At 39.9% G+C, this 17362-nt stretch overlaps 1 long non-coding RNA gene across 1 annotated transcript in view; it reads right to left on the bottom strand.

Moving 5' to 3' along the window:
• Positions 1–17362, bottom strand: part of LOC109308380 — a 102802-nt gene that overhangs the window by 1798 nt on the left and 83642 nt on the right. Inside the window, exons 2-3 of the long non-coding RNA XR_002100596.1 lie at positions 6345–6404; positions 1809–1869 (exon numbers count right to left, since the gene is read on the bottom strand). This is a non-coding gene — a long non-coding RNA (uncharacterized LOC109308380). The remainder of the gene's footprint in view (positions 1–1808; positions 1870–6344; positions 6405–17362) is intronic.

The following is a 17362-nucleotide window of genomic DNA, read 5'->3' as shown; positions in this document are numbered from 1 at the left end:
AGCCACTGGAGACTGTCTGAATCATCAAAGCTCTCCAAATCTTTTCTGAAGATTTGAATTGTTTTGGACCTTTAAATTGGTCTCCTGATTTGATTTGGATTCAGAGATTCGGCCACTGAATCGGGCTGAACCTCCTCTGAATCAAATCACCACCTGAAGCTTCGCACAGCCCTAATATATATATAAAATCCGTCCCAGTGAGGAGAATACACAAGTCATTAAGAACAACTTAAACTGAGATATTTATTTTTACTAATGTTGAAATTCACCTCAGATGGAGGGTGAGCACCAGGCCCATGGAACAGCTGAATAAAAAGAGCTTAACAGCCTTGAACATCGATTGAAGTCATGCCATGGGCTTATGTAGGGTTCTTCTACAGTCCCTTTTGCACCACACTGAATTTGAGCCTTAATAAAACTGAATTTCTCAGTTCAGACTTAGCCCCCTCTGCACTCAAATTAAGAAAAAGAATCTAAAGAAAACATGTATTGTTTATAGTTCTACTGATTTTGCAAACTTCCCAACAACCGACCTAAAGCAATGCCTGCTGAAGTCAATGGCAAATTTCATTTGACTTTAAAGAGTGTTGGATTAGATGTTATGTTTTCTCAACTGAACTGCCCTGTCAGCAATAGCATATTGATTTCCCTTCCAATTCATACGTATGAAAAAATCTATGGTTGCCCCTTCATCCTTAGAAATGGAAGCAGAGAGTATAATCAGTGTGCATCAGTCCTACCTCCACCCCCACAGAATTAATTCCTCCCTCATTGCCCATGGCACAACCAGAGAAGGAACATTTCAGGATGGGACCTGATGATGAGCTATGGTCACTCATTTCAAAACATCTCTAAGCCTATGTCTGGTGTGGCTGAAGCACTGCAGTTTCTGTAGCCAATAGCATACAGCTAGTTTTATGTGCAAGCTATTTTTGACTACCCAGTCCCAATGACCAGATACCTCTTCATAGCTGGGTCAACTGGAGAGAAGCCACCGACACAAGTCTGAGGTGAGGCTCAAATTCTGTGGCTTTGTAGCTACAGAAAGACACTTCAACTTCTGTCACCACACCTCTCTTTTGCCCCTTTCAAGAATAGCTTGCAGCAGGAGCTCAGTCTAGGTCCACTGACAATCAAAACACAGGCCTTCCACTATGCCAGTGGCCTGCAACCTTTTTGGCCTGTGGGCCAAAATGCCTCAGTTCAGCACAGAAAAGCTACTGATGCCAAAGCCCCATGTCCACAGACTGGAACAAATGGTTCTGTGGGCTAGATCTGGCTTGCGGGCTGCAGGTTGATGACGCCTGCACTGTGCTTTTTTGGGTGTAATTCATCTGCACATGATTTTAATTTTTTTATTTTGATGCATGATATGAGTGCTGTTCATGTTCACTATGTTTTGTCTATGAAGCACCTATAAAGTAAAAGATGTTTTATAAATAAAGTATGTTATCATCATTTAGGAGTAGATTCCATAAGTGGTCCACAGGGGGAGACCACTTACTTTTCAGATGGTGCAATGGCAATAAGCACAGGAGATACCTTAAAACAGCAGCAGACATGTATTAAAAGTTGGCTAATTAAATTCTGTATACATATTACTTGTAAGGGAACTCTCAACACAAGTCCATAGATCTTCCAAATTGAGACTTTCTGCTCCAAGTTACCTTAACCTTGAAGGAAGCCTAAATCAAGATCCAGAGTTTGGGTTTTAGACCCATCTCTCAGCTGCACATACAACAAAATGTTATACTTATTTTCACTGTAACTCATTACATGCTGTAGAAACTGTAGATCTCTTAACTTACCCAATCTAGGAGAATGATCAAGCGCAAGCAACTGTTTCAAGATTTTTTCAGAGTTCTCAACCTTCAAAGAAAAAGAAAAATCATACCTAGTGCTTGGTAGACATTGTAAGACAGAGACACTGTAACCATAGAAAATTAGCTGATGGGGAACAATGGGTCTTGGTATCTCTCAAGGTCAGGTCCTATCATTTTACTTTCACAGTACAACTCTTACAACATCAACAGATCCTTCAAACCACCATGAAATTGAACTAGGAAACTTTGATCAAAATTATGGAGGAGCATCAGAAAAGCAGGAAGCTTGGGATCTCTGGATACTAACGTGCTTTTTGTGGAGATGACAAACTGGAAATATGGCAAGCGTGATGTGGTCAGTGCTTGGAATATAGTCTCTAAGAGAGCTGAATGTGCTCTCTCCATTGGGATTACATTTTCATTTTAAAAGCTTGTTTCTTCCCTATTCTGGTCTCTTGAATCACATGTGCATACCATCAAATCAAACAGAAAATATGAAAATGCAAGTGCTTGTAAAAACAGAATATTCACAGAAGCTGTTCTGTAAATGTAGATTAACATGAGATCTAGGAACCTTGTGTGACATTGGATAAATATTTACAAAATTATGTGCTTTCATAGATTTTTATACTGCAATCCAAGCTTATGTAAGTAGCTTATTTACATTAGCATCTAAAAATATTTGTCCTATCCTTGCCAGCATGACACATGCCTTAGGATCTTCATGTTTGAACAGTAAAGGGTTTATGAACTAGATGAGCTGCATCATTGTTAGTATGTAAGGCTCATCGCTGCATCATGCAATGCAAATTGCAGGACATACCTCTTTATCAGCCGAGCTGTATTTTAATGTTGCTGTCACATTAAATATTTGTTGCTCCAACTCAGTAAATGACAGAGTCATAAAGTGCAGAGATAGCCAGCATCTTAAGTGTTTTTGATACCTAATGTACATCCTGATATTGAAAATAAACCACATACATTTAGGACTAATTATATGCAAGCTGTGATAACAGATTTATTTTACAAGCACTGAACTGTGATCCACAGCTGTAATAACAAGCTTAGGGAAAAAATTACCAAGATGGATAACTATGGATTGTGAAAGCAAATTGAACTTTTGTTTTGAAATGGTTTGGGTTGTTTAGGTATATATAAATAGAAGGAACATGGAAACAAAAAGAAAGGATTGTAATTATAAGCCAGTTGGATGGCATTGCTAAAGACAGTGGCTCCTCTCTGTTATTTCTTAACTCATCTTACTGAGCTCAGCCTGGGACCAGGATGTTATGTTACATTTCAGGCAAATTGATGTGTCTTCAAGAACAATTGTCACTTTTGTGCATCGTTTTCTCAGTCACTTCCTTTTCTTGGTAAATTAACTGACAGTCCCTTTGTTTAGTGACACAGAGTCCTTCCTTTAAATTCAATCCTGTGCAAAGGATAGTTGCAGTTTTTCTGACCTAGGAGAAGCTGCGGGAAGAAATGGTGACTCAGAGCCATGGTCCCTCCCTTCCTTCTGTCTTGCTCTTGTATAGGAGTAACTTAGAGTAAACCCTGAAAAGTCTTCCTCTTGTGCCCAGCTAGCTACACAGGCCAACACACGTGAGGGCACAGCCAAGTGTATGCCTACTCCACTCTGGCAGGCTTAGAATGCATCTACGTTTTTTACACAACTGTGTTGCCAAGAGGTCTGGTAGCCACAGCTGGAACACTAAATAAATGACACAGTTTCAAGTGCATTAGTTTGCAGAATTCCATTAGTAGCAGCAGTTGAGTAGCTGTAATGCAAGAGGTAGAGTAATAATGAGGACACATGCAACACAAGCTTGCATGTGCATTTGCTCTCCCCTTCCCTCCCTGCCCTCATCTATTTGCTTGGCTGGTTTAAGGCCACATTTAGGAGTTGCTGCTGCCCTGGCTTTAATCTGCCCTCTTGGAGAGCCATGTTCAGCCCTGGACTTTTGCTTGGGTGACTAATCTGCACTGAACCCTGTGCTACCTGATATCCTCTGCTATTGTCTAGTGAGCCAACACTTACCACAACTAATTATTGCTGTGCAGACATAGGCACAAAATAGTGAGGCAGAGAAGGAGAGAGAGAGAGAGAGAGAGAGAGAGAGAGAGAGAGAGAGAACACATGATTTGGAGCTCATATGCATGGCTAAAAATTACCCTACTGTGTTAGGAGCAGTCCAAAGTTACCCCTTATGAAACACTGAAAGCCAACACTTTGAAATTGCATCACTGTTTTAGGGTCCTGGCATGAAGAAAGGCTCCTAGATGGCAGGAGAGTTACCAGGACTGATTATACCGATGCATTGTTTCTGGTTAGCAAGAACAGTTTTCTGATAGAAGCTGTCCCTTATACAGAGGGGATTCTTTGCTCTGCAGCATTAGGGTAAGATTAGCTGTTACAATTAAACTTTGTTAAGGGCACTTAAAACATGAAGGAACATGTGTTCATGCTCATCAACAAGTGTTAAGTGCCGTCTATATATTTTGAAGTTATGCCATTAGCTTCCTGATGACAGATCAGGAATTATATGAGGAACACTCTGACTCATGGGTTTCTGACTGAGATGTCTCAAATGAATTCAAGGGAATCCGATGCTTGTATATTGAGATGGAATAGGGGAGGGGAGTAGGAAGTTAGTTACATTCTGAAAAAGGAGGAAGATCCCCCAAAAGGATTCCTGTATCAAGAACCTGCTCTAATTCCTGTCTAACAGCTCCATGACTAGCCACCTATTAGAGGGCAGTTCCTTTAAAGTACCCTCAAGCATAATGGATGCACAAGTACCTGCTGCTCAGGGGTAAGAAGCTTCTGTCTAGTGATGAAAAGATTGACTCTTTTCATCACTAGATAGGATGATGTCTACTGATGAAGTCCCACTATGACTTAAAAAACTAGTTTACCTCCTGCACTGTACCAGCCATACTGAAGGTATCAGCACTCCAGTTTTACTTACTGCAGCAGGGAGTTAGTAGATAGTACAACTGAAGATAGAGAGTTGTAGAGTGTGTTGGCACAAGCTCTTTCTTCTTTCTGCATGTTGATCTGCAACCCCCTAGGTAGACAAAGAATTTCTGGTTGCTTTAGACTGGAACACCAGATATGAACACAGGATCAAATCTTCTGTTGAGTTTGAGGGAAGCTCCTTTGCCTTTCTCTGTACCTAAAGTTAATTTCTGAAGCCTCTAACACATAGGTCCTGATCCTGATCACACTTAGGTTGGATAATTCAAAAGAAATTCCACTCAATTTGGTCAGGTGTCACAGGCAAAAAATTGGTGAGAGATCAAAATTAAGTCCTTAATTTTAAACCTGGAATAGCACCAGAACTAGGGGAAGAAAGGAGTGCAATCCAAACCCTCTGAGACATGTCTCCAATTCTCCAGTATCCCAAAGCCAAGGGACAGAAGACAAGAAGTGCTGCCTTATGTTGCCAGTGTGTTACATTTCCCCATAGCTAATTCTCCAAGGCCAGTTGTATATGAGGGTATGGAGGGTGAACATGGTTGCTTTCAGTCCTCTTAACTCTTGCTCCAGCAGGATCTCACTTGCTACCCCTGGCTCTCCTGACTAACTGAAACCCAGTAATACACCTCTCACTAAGGAAGCCCTGTCACTTTTCATGGCTTCTGGTCAAAATAAGTAGTTTACAGAAGGGGACAACACTAAAGACAATAATATGTAAGGCTTGCACTAATTATAACATGGCACTTAAGATGTTCTCTAGCATGATGCACCTTCCTAGTGTAGAAAACCACCTTTTGTAGCGGGCCTTGCCTCGCCTTGGTGAGAATACATGAGCACATCCCAGGCAGTCATGTCTTCTTCAGCTTACCAGAGATGGATGGGTGATATTTCAGATCTGAAGCATATTTATCAAGTTGACCTGGTTCAAAACTACTTGTAGCAATATTAGGTAGACAGGAATTTAAAACAAGACAAACCATGCAAAGAGTCTTAATGAAAACTTGTGCAGAATTCCATAAAACAAAAACTCTCAGCAGTTTTGCTCCCCTACTACCACATTACACATAGCGTTAACTAGATGGCTTATGTCAGTGGTTCTCAACCTTTTTGGACTTGAGGCACCCCTCACTGGATTCAACGCACCACTCCATAACTTCTGTGAATTGAATGGCACCCAGTTTCAAAAACTAATTTATATATTACAGCGATTACCCACTTGCACAAGGGCTGGGCAATGTGAGTAAGGGAATGTTTAGGCAGGAAAAAACCTAAGCCTGGGTTTATCTACTTATCTCCTCATACCTCATCTACTTCCTCACACCTTGTGGCACCTTCAGAGGATCTGGCAGCACTCTAGGGGGACCTGGAATCATCAGCTTATGCTGTCCTCCCTGCCTGTGGACCTCCTTTCAGTGTCAAACCAGGATTATATCCTTCTTTTCCTTAACCTAAAACACATACAAAGGAATTCTTAAATTTCCCTTCTCCTAGTTTTATTGCAGGTATGGCACAATATCAGTGACGTATACTCTTATTACCTGTCCATGTCAGGAAAAGTGTTTTTTCCAGGACAACTGTTTCTCACTTCAGACTTTTACCTGCAAAGAAAAGGAAACTGAATTTTAAAAAGGCAATTTGTTTAACTTGGAAAGCGTACCGTTTATGTGCTAGATGAATTGGAGTGAACCCGATTTGTGACCAGCAATAAAAATAAAGGGAAAGAAAAACATTCCTCTTTCCCAACTGAACTTGGACTACATTGGCTAAAAAGAAAGAGCTGCATTATTTGTATAGTTTTGCAGTGTTGACAGATGAGAAGTGGGACGGTAGGATGTTCTACAGTGGGGGAGGGGGCTTTCAGAAGGAATGAATAGCTAAGAAGCTTTAATCCAGGTTTCTCTCTACTCCCTGGAAGTATCCGCATTGAGTAGGTGTTGGGGAAAATTTGAAAGAGGGGTAGGAAACAGGGGCATACTTGGTTTGGGGAAGAAAGAGACAATGCAATGGGTTGGGCAAAAAACTGACTCAGGAAACCTGGCATCTGTCCCTGGCTCTGCCTCTGACCTGCTATGCATTTGGTAAAGTCCCTTGGACATGCCTACACAGCAGGTGATTTTGCAAAGCAGCAATATAGACAAATACACAGTCCTGCTCCAAATCCAGGCCCTCTAAAACCAGAAGCAGTGAACTAGTTAGCACTGCTGAGGGCAAAGAGCCATTTCATCTGCTGCAGCACTACCTTGCTTCCTGTTTGGAGACTGTATGTGCATAGCGGCACGACATGTGAGAACATGCCACTGCCTGTCACTGTTAGCTTGTGGTGCAGACATGCCTTTCCTTTCCTTGTCTATTTGGAGTATGAGCTATTCAGAACTGGGATACTCTTGTAATGCGTATTTGTAAAGGCCCTAGTATGATAGGACCTGATTGTGGTGGGAGCAGATTGCTACTGTAATATGTATAACAGCAGCAGTCACCATCACTCCTCAGTGACTTTTGTCATTTCTTTCCAAGCTAACGTGGGCTTTCTAAACCATGACTAAGGCAGGATGTAGTTGTAATTTGTACAGTCAGTCAAAACACAGAATCCTAAACTCCATGAGATTCATCATAATAGATTTATCAGTTTGAAATACTCTTTTAATCTGAAAGTTTGTCCTGTTAGGGTCCACTGGGCACCGACTTCATTTTAGTCCTCTGTCAGCAATGTCACAATTTTCACAGTTAAAAGACATACTTTTATTGTGGTGGCTGATATGGCTTGAATTTCTAAGATTTTCAGACATATTAAGCATCACATTTCTTTCAGTACCAACCCCCACACTGCACTTCTGGCAAAGTCATGTCTCACATTAACACAAATCAAGGCGCTTTGTCTGAGTGTGTGGGTTGGGGAGGGAAGGACAGAAACCACTTATGGTTGCAGTTTGGGAAAGCGCACTTGCTGAGCCTGGGGTTTGCCAACAGTGCTTACCACATTAACACCACAAACTAGACACACTAGGTGCTACTTTACATTTCACAGCCTCAGAACGACTGCGACTGTGCCAGGAAATCAAGCTGAATTCAACTGAACAGCAGTGGACCTTACTACATTTGTCATTTTGTTCTTACTCAATTTCTTCCATTTGTAGGTATGTTTGTTAGGTCAGATGCTCAGGCACGGCCAGAATACACAGAGTTAGCATCACAGCTGTGGAAAAAGAAACTTAAAACTCTAATCTCAACAGCTCTAGGAATTGGGGTGCTGTGCGCTGCTTCCTCCCTACGTCATGCTGAACTGTAATGTTCCACAAAGGTATGACAATATAAAGAATAAGACAGTCGAGGGACATCCTGATTGACCATGTGTAACCAGGCCCCCTTCTCTGGCAATGTGGCTTCACGAAAGGGAACATGGCAAACTGCAAGCAGATGTATGCCTCTGCCAAATTATTCTTACACACTGCTGCTGAGTGGGGTTTTATTACACTGGCAGTAGAGCACAAAGCAGCCATATCACTCCAAAGGCCCATCCATTTGAGTCTACGGAGATTTATCTCCTCAACCCACATGAAGGCTTTAAGAAAGCAGCAAGTCATGGCCTTAGGGTGAGTTTAAATCTCCCAGTTGCAAAACATCATGAAAGGGGAAACTCCAGAGGCAGCTGGTTGCAGCTGTTTTTCTGGGTACTTTGGTCTTGGCTTAAGAAGATTGATCTGGCACATGAACTAAGCTTTAGTTTCTAGGGTCATTTCACTGTCTGCATCTGACTTGTCCAAACTGTCTGCTATAGCATTCAAAGAACACTTCACAAAATCCAACACAGCATTTGTTTTGGCCATCAACATGGATAAATTGTCATGCAATCCATCTCTGGAGATCTGGCTTCAAGTCCCAGCTCAGCCATGCACTTTCTTTAGGACTTTACCCAAGTCATTTAACCTGCCCCATAGAAATTCCCTTGCAAGAATCAGGTTTGCCCTGGAAGTGATTTTGCAGACTGAGAAAGACTGAGAATCCCTGGTCTTGTGCATGGTAGATGCTTATAGCTTGAGGGATCTCAGTTTACATCTCAATTTAAGCATGGACTAACCTGATCATGGGGTACTGGGATAGGGTTGTCAAGGGAAAAATCTCCATTTTTACTCAGCAAAAGGCATGTTTCTCAGGCCTTACAGGAGTTGCCATATAGTGGACAATTCTAAAAATTAAATTCTAAGATATGTAGGATCATTATAGATTAAATACTGATCTTTTTGAAGATCAGGTTTTTTACTTTTTAGCTCAGTTTCCTGGCCAAATTTTCACTAGGTAATTAAATTCTATCTTCCTAAATGCCACTGCCATTTCAGCTGGATAAAGTATTCTTCACTTTGTGTCGTAAAGGTGTCATTTCTCTAGCCTTCTTGGATCTTAGTCATATCTCTTGGGATTACAGGTCTGCAAACTGATTAAGGGAGAAGAGGCTACTGACAGCGAGGGCTGGAGATGAGAACTTATATTTACTATTCCTTTTACATTCATGGTGAACATGATTAGGCCATTTAACCTACAAAATTATGTATGAGGATTTATTTTACAACATCACATACAGATGATGCGAAATCAATGGACTGCTCTGAACTGATGTTAAAAATGTGCACAGTTTTCTGAATATCTACTGTCCTCTCAAAGCATATGTGTAGTTTGAGTCTATACTTGCTTGAAGGGTAAAATAGACCCGTGTGTCAGAAATGAAGAACATTTTTTAGACGTATTTCTGGATATTTCAGGTTGCGTCCCCACTAGTCTCATGCATCTTCAGGAACTAGACATTTACTGTAATGCATTGCTTCATGAAGAAAACACACTTCTGAAATATTCAGTTTAACACTTTTTACTGTTTTATTGAATCATAGCTATAAAGGGATGAACCAGGGAGTGGAAATAATTAAGAATTTACACAAAAAGTTTGCATCGTACTTCATGTTTTGGAGAAGTTGATTGTGTATGCTTAATAGTCAAAGGTTGCATTTTTATGTCCTTATTGAATTGCTTTTCCTTATGGATTAAAAATGGGCTTATATTTAGAAGAAATATCCTAAGAAAGTACACACTGTAGCAAAATTTAGTTTGTTTAAAAAAAAGCTGTGTTTGAAAAGATACAAATTTAAAAAAACACATGCTAAAAAAGTCAGTAAAGAGAAATTTTTAAGTGTCATGAAAGAAAGTCACTTGTTTGTCAAAACATGGACTCTATAGATTGCCTTTATATATATTTGGTTCATTAACTGATTAGACACCATTTGAATTGACCTGAACTAATTTAGTTTTAGAGCACCACCTGTAGGAAAGCAGTGATCATTTGAAAGACTGCACTATTTTTTATTCTTCAAAATCAAGCAGTAAATTTGTGTTAGTTTTGAAACAAGTATGGATAGTGTGCTGGAAATTCTGATTTGCAGCACTTGTGAAATGTAGGATGAACAATCAATTTGGAAAGCTTTTAATTTGCTTTTATTGCCTATCTCTAGCACCTATGGCTTCTTTCAACTGGTTATTGTTACTGGCAACCTTCTATAGGTGTATACACAAAATACAAAATGCTTTAGCACAAGTTTGGTAGAAAAATATGGGAGTTTATTGGAGTATACAACATATCAGGAATCTAAACTACAGTATGCTTTAATATATTTGTATCCTGAAATAGCTGCCACTGAAGGTAAGCACAAAACCAGGATTTTACATGATACACAATGACAAGTAACTGTGCATTTGAGATGACAAATTGGACCTTACAGGGGCAACACATTTCTTCAGAAAAATCACAGTAGGAAGTTCAGTTTCCCTGCCCTGTTGATAATTGAAATTTGATACAGGTTAGATGCGACTTGATTGAGGAAATAGCTTATAAGGAATAATGTAGTTAACAGTTTTTGACTTTTTTTATTCCTGTTCCTGGATTATAGAAAGCAACTTACTAAATTCTCAAGTGAGACCTGACAAAAAATGTATTGCATTCAAAACCTTGCCTAACTTTATCCCAACTGTATGGACGGTCTAGTAAAAGATATCACCCTACGAAATCCTTGCTTCTTAACTCAGATTCTCAAGTACATTCATTATTTAAAATTCAACCTTTTTGGTGAGTGATCCAACCAGGTTACACCAGCTATAGTTGTAATTTTTTAAAACATATTTTATATAATTAATCAACAAGGCATGCTTTTTCCATTGTTGTAATAGCTTCACACTGCACTGCAACAGGTACAAAAATCATCCAAGTAAGAAACAGATTTAAAAAAAAAAGGTGACATACAACTGTTGCTGTTGGCTAGTTACAGTTACAACTCAACATATATTATAAAAATATCTTCTGCTTAATATCTGAGCAGAAGGCCTAGAATTCTTATCATGGGCACGTAAAATTGTAAAGCATGATGGCTTCAATGTCCAGGAAGAGTTAACTTAAAAAAAATCACAGACATAAAATTTAGATTTATCCACACTCTACCAGAATGCCTACTCATAATTGTTTTAACTCTTATCTTGACCAAATGTTTCTATGAAGACATAATTATCTGGGAAGTTACTCATGGCTTCAGTCTATATTTCAGCTTTCCTAGTTGGTTCTCTGGTTGACATCCCTTGCAATGACAGAGTGGTCTTAGAAATTGAACTAGTATTCACCATTATGGTGGCTTCTCATTCAAGATAGAAACATTGGAGGGCAGCATGGCAAAGGTAACACTATTTTTCTTTCAGTATCAGTTCTGGGGAATAACTAGATTTTAGTATGCATTGACTGAGAAGTAATTTATCACAAGTACTAAATTCAATGCTTACAAAGACCAACCTCCACCTCCTCCTTCTGTCCCCCAAAAGCAATCAAAAAACCCAAACTTAATATCTTAGGCAGCTGTTAACATAGTGCTCTTGGAGTTATTGGCATATACAGAATTTTCTGTTAACCTTCAGATTTTGTCTTGCCTTGTCAGAAACAATTGAGAGAGGATGCCCACTTGCTAGTCCATAGAGAGTTGCAGTGTGCATGAGCCTAGCTCTATGCATGGTACGACACTGAAAGCCTTGGTATTTAGCACTGCTAGGCTTCTTTATTCAGTTAAGTATATTAAACCAACTGATTAATCATCCTTTGAAAACAATCCAGTTAATGAGCGCTTGGAGTCATTTAGCTATAGGAGGTAGAGTGATAAAAATGTAGTCTTTTCTCTTCAATGTGGTCAGAAAATGCATTTTTAAATGTGATCCAACTACATCAATTTCCATGGAGATGGTATTTGAGGGGATTTTTATTTTTATTTTGTAACTGACAGAAAGGATGCTAGGTTGGGTGCTTGCAGTAAATAGCAGGTAGTTTGGCAGCTGAGATCATAAGATTAAGGGAAAAGGAAATGCTGCTTTGGGAAGGAGGCAACAGCATGAATGAGGAGAACTTGTATTCAGTAGCCAAGGACTACAGGCATGAGAGAAAATAGGAAAGTGGTTAGCTTGGGGTATCTGATGGTGGAGTGAGACAGCAAGTGTGTAAGGGAGAGCTGGAAAAACAACCTTGACTGTAGGAGGCATCAGGGAATAAGTCTGGGTAACTCTGGATAAAACAGAGATTGAGCAGTGTTATGGAAGAGTAAATCTATTCATACCCCTCAAGAGCACTTTACCAAGGCTGAGCACTGTTTGTGTTTGGTGCTATAAAAGGTGTAAGGATTTCAACTGGAAACAGAAATGTATGCAGCCAGTCAGGTATTTAACAGTTCACAACAATGGCAGTATCTACCAGTTTTAGACAGAGATGCATACCATATTCTATGTGGGATTTAGGTAAGTAGAATGAATTTATCCAAGCAAAGTATTGGTAGGTAACCAAGGCTAGATCAAGTATAGGTAAATTCATCCTGCCTACTGTAGGCTAATGATATGCACATCTGTCCAAAACTGGTAGGATTTACCCAAGCTGAGTATAGGTAAATCACTAAGGTGGTCACAAGTTTTCTTGTCTTTAAACATAATTAAAAACAAAACCAAGCAACAACAATAAAAACAACTACTCAGAATAGCACTGCCCTGCAACAAGCTGGAATATTGGAACTGACTCAAAGGACAGGCTGCCATAATGAATGACACCTCTGGGTTTTTCTGGGAGGTCTTCCACATATATATTGAGCCAAGCTAATCCAGCTTGACCAATCCGACGTGATAGAGGGCTGGCATTCCTCATATAGATAGGACTAGTTTTTTTACTATGTGTAGCCTACTTTTGTTATCTGAATGTGGCTTCAGGTAGCGCAGGCACAAAACTATGATAGAAAATAGTGTGTACGATTCACATGATGGCAGGCACTAATTTGAACCATCATTTCTGACTGGGATATTGTTATATTAGGAAGGATTCAAGAATGTTCAACTTAACATGAAGTGCAGTTAAAATGCCAGCAACTGCATGTTCAAGCAGTTTAGCACATATTAAGTGTCCTTCTGGCATTGAAAAGTTGTTCCCTTTCAAGTGAGGGGTCTCTCGTAACACATACTAATTTTAATAAGATGCTACATTCCAATGATTTGCAACCACTGCAAGTGAACACCTGACAAGGCTCTAAGATTATTTTTGGTTGCTATGTTAAATGAATTTGTTGGTTAGTTCAGTTCTCAGAAGGCCACAATCCATGTTCTGGAAATCTCCAGCAGAGACAGAGCAAGTTCCCAGGGAAGAACGGTAGGGAGGGGCATGCTGACCACTGGAGACTAGTGGGGTATGGGGGGGAAGTGGGGAGAGGAAGAAAGGGAAAGCAAAGTCCTATCTGCCATTACTTGTCACCCAGCAAAGCAATTGCTATTGATGCCACTGCTGCTGTAGCAGCATCAGCCAGGGTGACAGCAGCACCATGGTGCAGGCTTCCTGGTGCCCCGTTCTCTCTGCCCGCCCCCAACATGCTATTAGGTGCAGGGCTGTGCCTGCTGTGGAAAAGACTTCCTGAAGTGTGGGGGAGCACCATCCACTCACCCCGTCTCGTCTCCCAGATACATGGCTGTATGTGGAACTGCACCTGCTCAGCACCTGTGGCTGGGAAATGTAGGGTTGCACCTACTGTGGCACAGACTTTTGGTGGGGGTGCATTTTGGCACCCCCTCAATAGTCATTGCCTGGGGCTGGTGCATGCTCACCTCATCCCCCCAGTTATACTACTGAGCTCCAGCACAATTATGGCTTTGGTTGAGTTTACTGCTTCAGCTGAGAAACCAATGACTGAATGGTCATGAGTATTCTCTTATACCCTAGTCTTGAGAGGTGTTCCTTGTATGTCAGGTGTAGGATGCAATAACAGGACAGAGTCAGGAAGTTTGTCTCTGCTACTACTGTTTGTCAGTAGGTAGGGCCCATTAGTCCATAGACTGGTCAAATTAGCACTTTTGAAGAGTACTGAAAAGTAACACATGGCGCACACGTAAGCACATGCAAATTTTTAAAAAAGTGGATTTTGAATTTCCATATTCAAATTCAAGAGTGCAGGTCCGTAGTAATGATTTTTTTTTCTAGCTAATATCAGAATACAATACTATATGCAAAGCTATTGACATTTATTAGTGAAAACTGACCTTTGGCTAATTACTTCCACTAAAGTTTTAACCAACTTTCCATTTATTTGCTACATTTCATATTTCAAAACATTTCAAAACCTGAAGCAGTTTTTTATTGTTTCATTTTTGAGTCCACAGTTCATAAACACAAAAGATAGCCACATGTAGATTTTGCTTCAGTTGTTTGTGTAGAAGAAATACAATTCACTAGAAATATATTTTACCTTACTTTAGAAGAAGGAATGTAGCCATGGACCTAAAAGAAATCTCAGTGTTTAAAAGTATACAGCATTTTACTAAAATAGTCCAAATTCACTAAAGTAAAATTGTTAGTTTGCTAATTTTCCTTATATATTTATCAAATAACAAAGGGGGATCAAGGACAAACTAACTGAGTTTTGGGGAGGTCAAGTGAGGATTGGTAATTATCTAAATAACCAATTCCAGCTGGGAAGTCAACAACAACATAAAATGTTACTACCATCTGATCACTGTTGAGGGATCTATGTGAAATGAACTGCAAATACAGACAAAAACATAAGCACATATGCATATGTGTGTGTGTAAAAGGTGTTGTGTATGTATTACATTTGGTATTATATAGTCATTCCTTATAATGGTGGCTTCTGCAGTTTATTCAATGTTCTTAAAACTATGTATGTGCAATGAGATGATAATTTAATTGTTTTTACTAATGTTGAAAAGCTATTGAAAAGAGATTACTACTGTATGGCTATTCACCACCTGTGAAATGCATTTTTGTTTAAATACAGATAAAAACAGAGCAAAAGGATAGGACTAATAGCAAAAGTCAGACTACCATCTTTTAAAGGATGTTTTCAATTAAAATATCACAAAACTTTGTGTATGCAGCTGAACTATAGATATAATTTACCTTGTCAGCTCTGGCTGCATCAAAACTATGTATTTTTTTAAAGAAAAGTCATTCCCTGAATAAAAAGTGAATCAAGTTCATAACCCTTCCCTGCCTATTTCCGCCTTCTGTTTTGCCTTTAGACTGTCTCTGAGCCCTAGAGCAGAATGATATCATCCCTGTACTCTTTAATTATCTATTCCTCCCTCGCTGATGTACCAGAGACTGGACCAGGAGTCAAGACACTGCTGTTAATAAAAACCAAAAATTGTCCATTTGTTTTTTGTTCAGCTGCTCTGTGTTACAGGCATAAATGTTTCCTTTTGATCTAATCTGTTGCATACATCAATATATAGTCTTCATGGGGGAGAAGAAAATAAAGGACAGATTTTTCTTGATGCTGAAATCACCTGGACAACGTAATAGCAATACTTTAAGGGAGAGACAGGGTTTGCCTCCCTACTCCATGGACCAAGGTCAGCACCCAAGTCCAACTAGGTCCAGGGAATTCACAGAGGCTGTGGCCTGCCACCCAGCACCCTCCTACTAGCCTTTACTTCCAGAGGCCATGCTTCCCCTCTACTATATACTGCCAGCTGATGCCTGAGGTTCCTTCATAAAGCACATTAGCAAATGGGAACTCAGCAGTTTAGGAAGGGAACTACCTCCATTAGTTCTGTTTCAGGCACTTTCACCTTCAGGGCTAGAGGGATGGAGGACCAATGATCCCCTAACTCCTGTGCTTCCTTACAACCTGCAAATCGGAATCCTAGAGCTCTGAAAAGGGTTTCCTTTAGGATAGAAGGAGGGAGTTAACTCAGTGGCCACCCCCTTTTCCCCCATGTCTTCTTTTTCTGAGAGCATTTTCCTTCTGTGCAGACAAGCGGCATGTTATAGCCCAAGGAGTATTTCACATGTGCGCTCTTCAAAGAAATAAGCTCCATTTTTCATTGAAAGTTAGTGAATGAGAACTTGAGGATCAAAGATGCTCTTGCTATCTAATCTTGCCAAGAAAAAGAGCTACTAGTTGTTTCTAGAAGTACATGTTTTTTCTTTCACTGCAGGTATGTGCATTTATGAAAGTAAAGTGCACATCCACTGTAATCTAAGGGTTTCACTCATACTTGGCCCACACTGAAACAGATCAGGGCCTCTGCATAAGAAATTGTATATTTACACTAGGACTCTACAAAAAATTATTTACAAAACCCCAACAGTCTCACGATGGTATGATGTATTATATGGGGAGAGGAAAACCTACCAATAATCCCACAGACAGACAGGTTTGTTGGTAGGGAGGCTTATTTGCAAAGGAGGACATGCCAAAGATGAAACAAAACCAACACCCTTTGCCTTTCCAATCAGTGGACTTTGAATCATAAATACTTAACAGAACTGGCACCTACCTGTCCTAGACAACAGAGACCAGAGTTCTTAATTAATGGTATTTCTAGTTCAACCAAAAATCACTTCCTACACAGCAAATAATAAGTTGGGAACAATTTTTAAACATTTTTCAACACTGTTATTAGAAGCTTGTACTCTAAGAAGCTTGGGTGGGTTGGATTTTTTCTGATAGATTTTTCCTCCTAGGATTTTATTTGGCGGGGAGGAGGGGGTTGGTTTTTGTTTGTTTGTTTTTTGTTTGTTTTTTAAAAGTATCCAACTCTCTGAGTATTTAAATTTGGTGTCTTGGAAGAACTTCAAAACTGGCAGACAACTCCTATGTGTCACATATAAACATGGGGGTTTGAAATAGATGTGGGATTTCACTTTTAAGAGAGAGAGAGAGAGAGAGTGAGTGAGTGAGTGTGTGTGTGTGTGTGTGTGTGTGTGTGTGTAGCATTACATTTGGTTCCAAAGTTCTGCATTTATGGTGTATCTGAAAGGAGCATTTGTCACGACAGCATGGATATAGAATTCATCTTCACTCAGCAGGGGAGCTCCTTTACCCATTTGTGGCTTTGGTCTGCTACACCACTTGTGAAATACAAAGCCACCCCTATCATGAAGATGAATACCATATTCTCAGTGTCATGCCATCGTGTAGTCCTTTTTTATATGTTTATTGTTTACAACACATACACACGCGCATGCACCAAGATAATTGTCTAAAGCAAAGCA

The sequence above is a fragment of the Crocodylus porosus genome, unplaced genomic scaffold, assembly GCF_001723895.1.
Source record: "Crocodylus porosus isolate Cpor-Errol unplaced genomic scaffold, CroPor_comp1, whole genome shotgun sequence".
Classification (NCBI taxonomy): domain Eukaryota; kingdom Metazoa; phylum Chordata; order Crocodylia; family Crocodylidae; genus Crocodylus; species Crocodylus porosus.
This window is presented reverse-complemented; position numbering and strand designations above follow the sequence as displayed.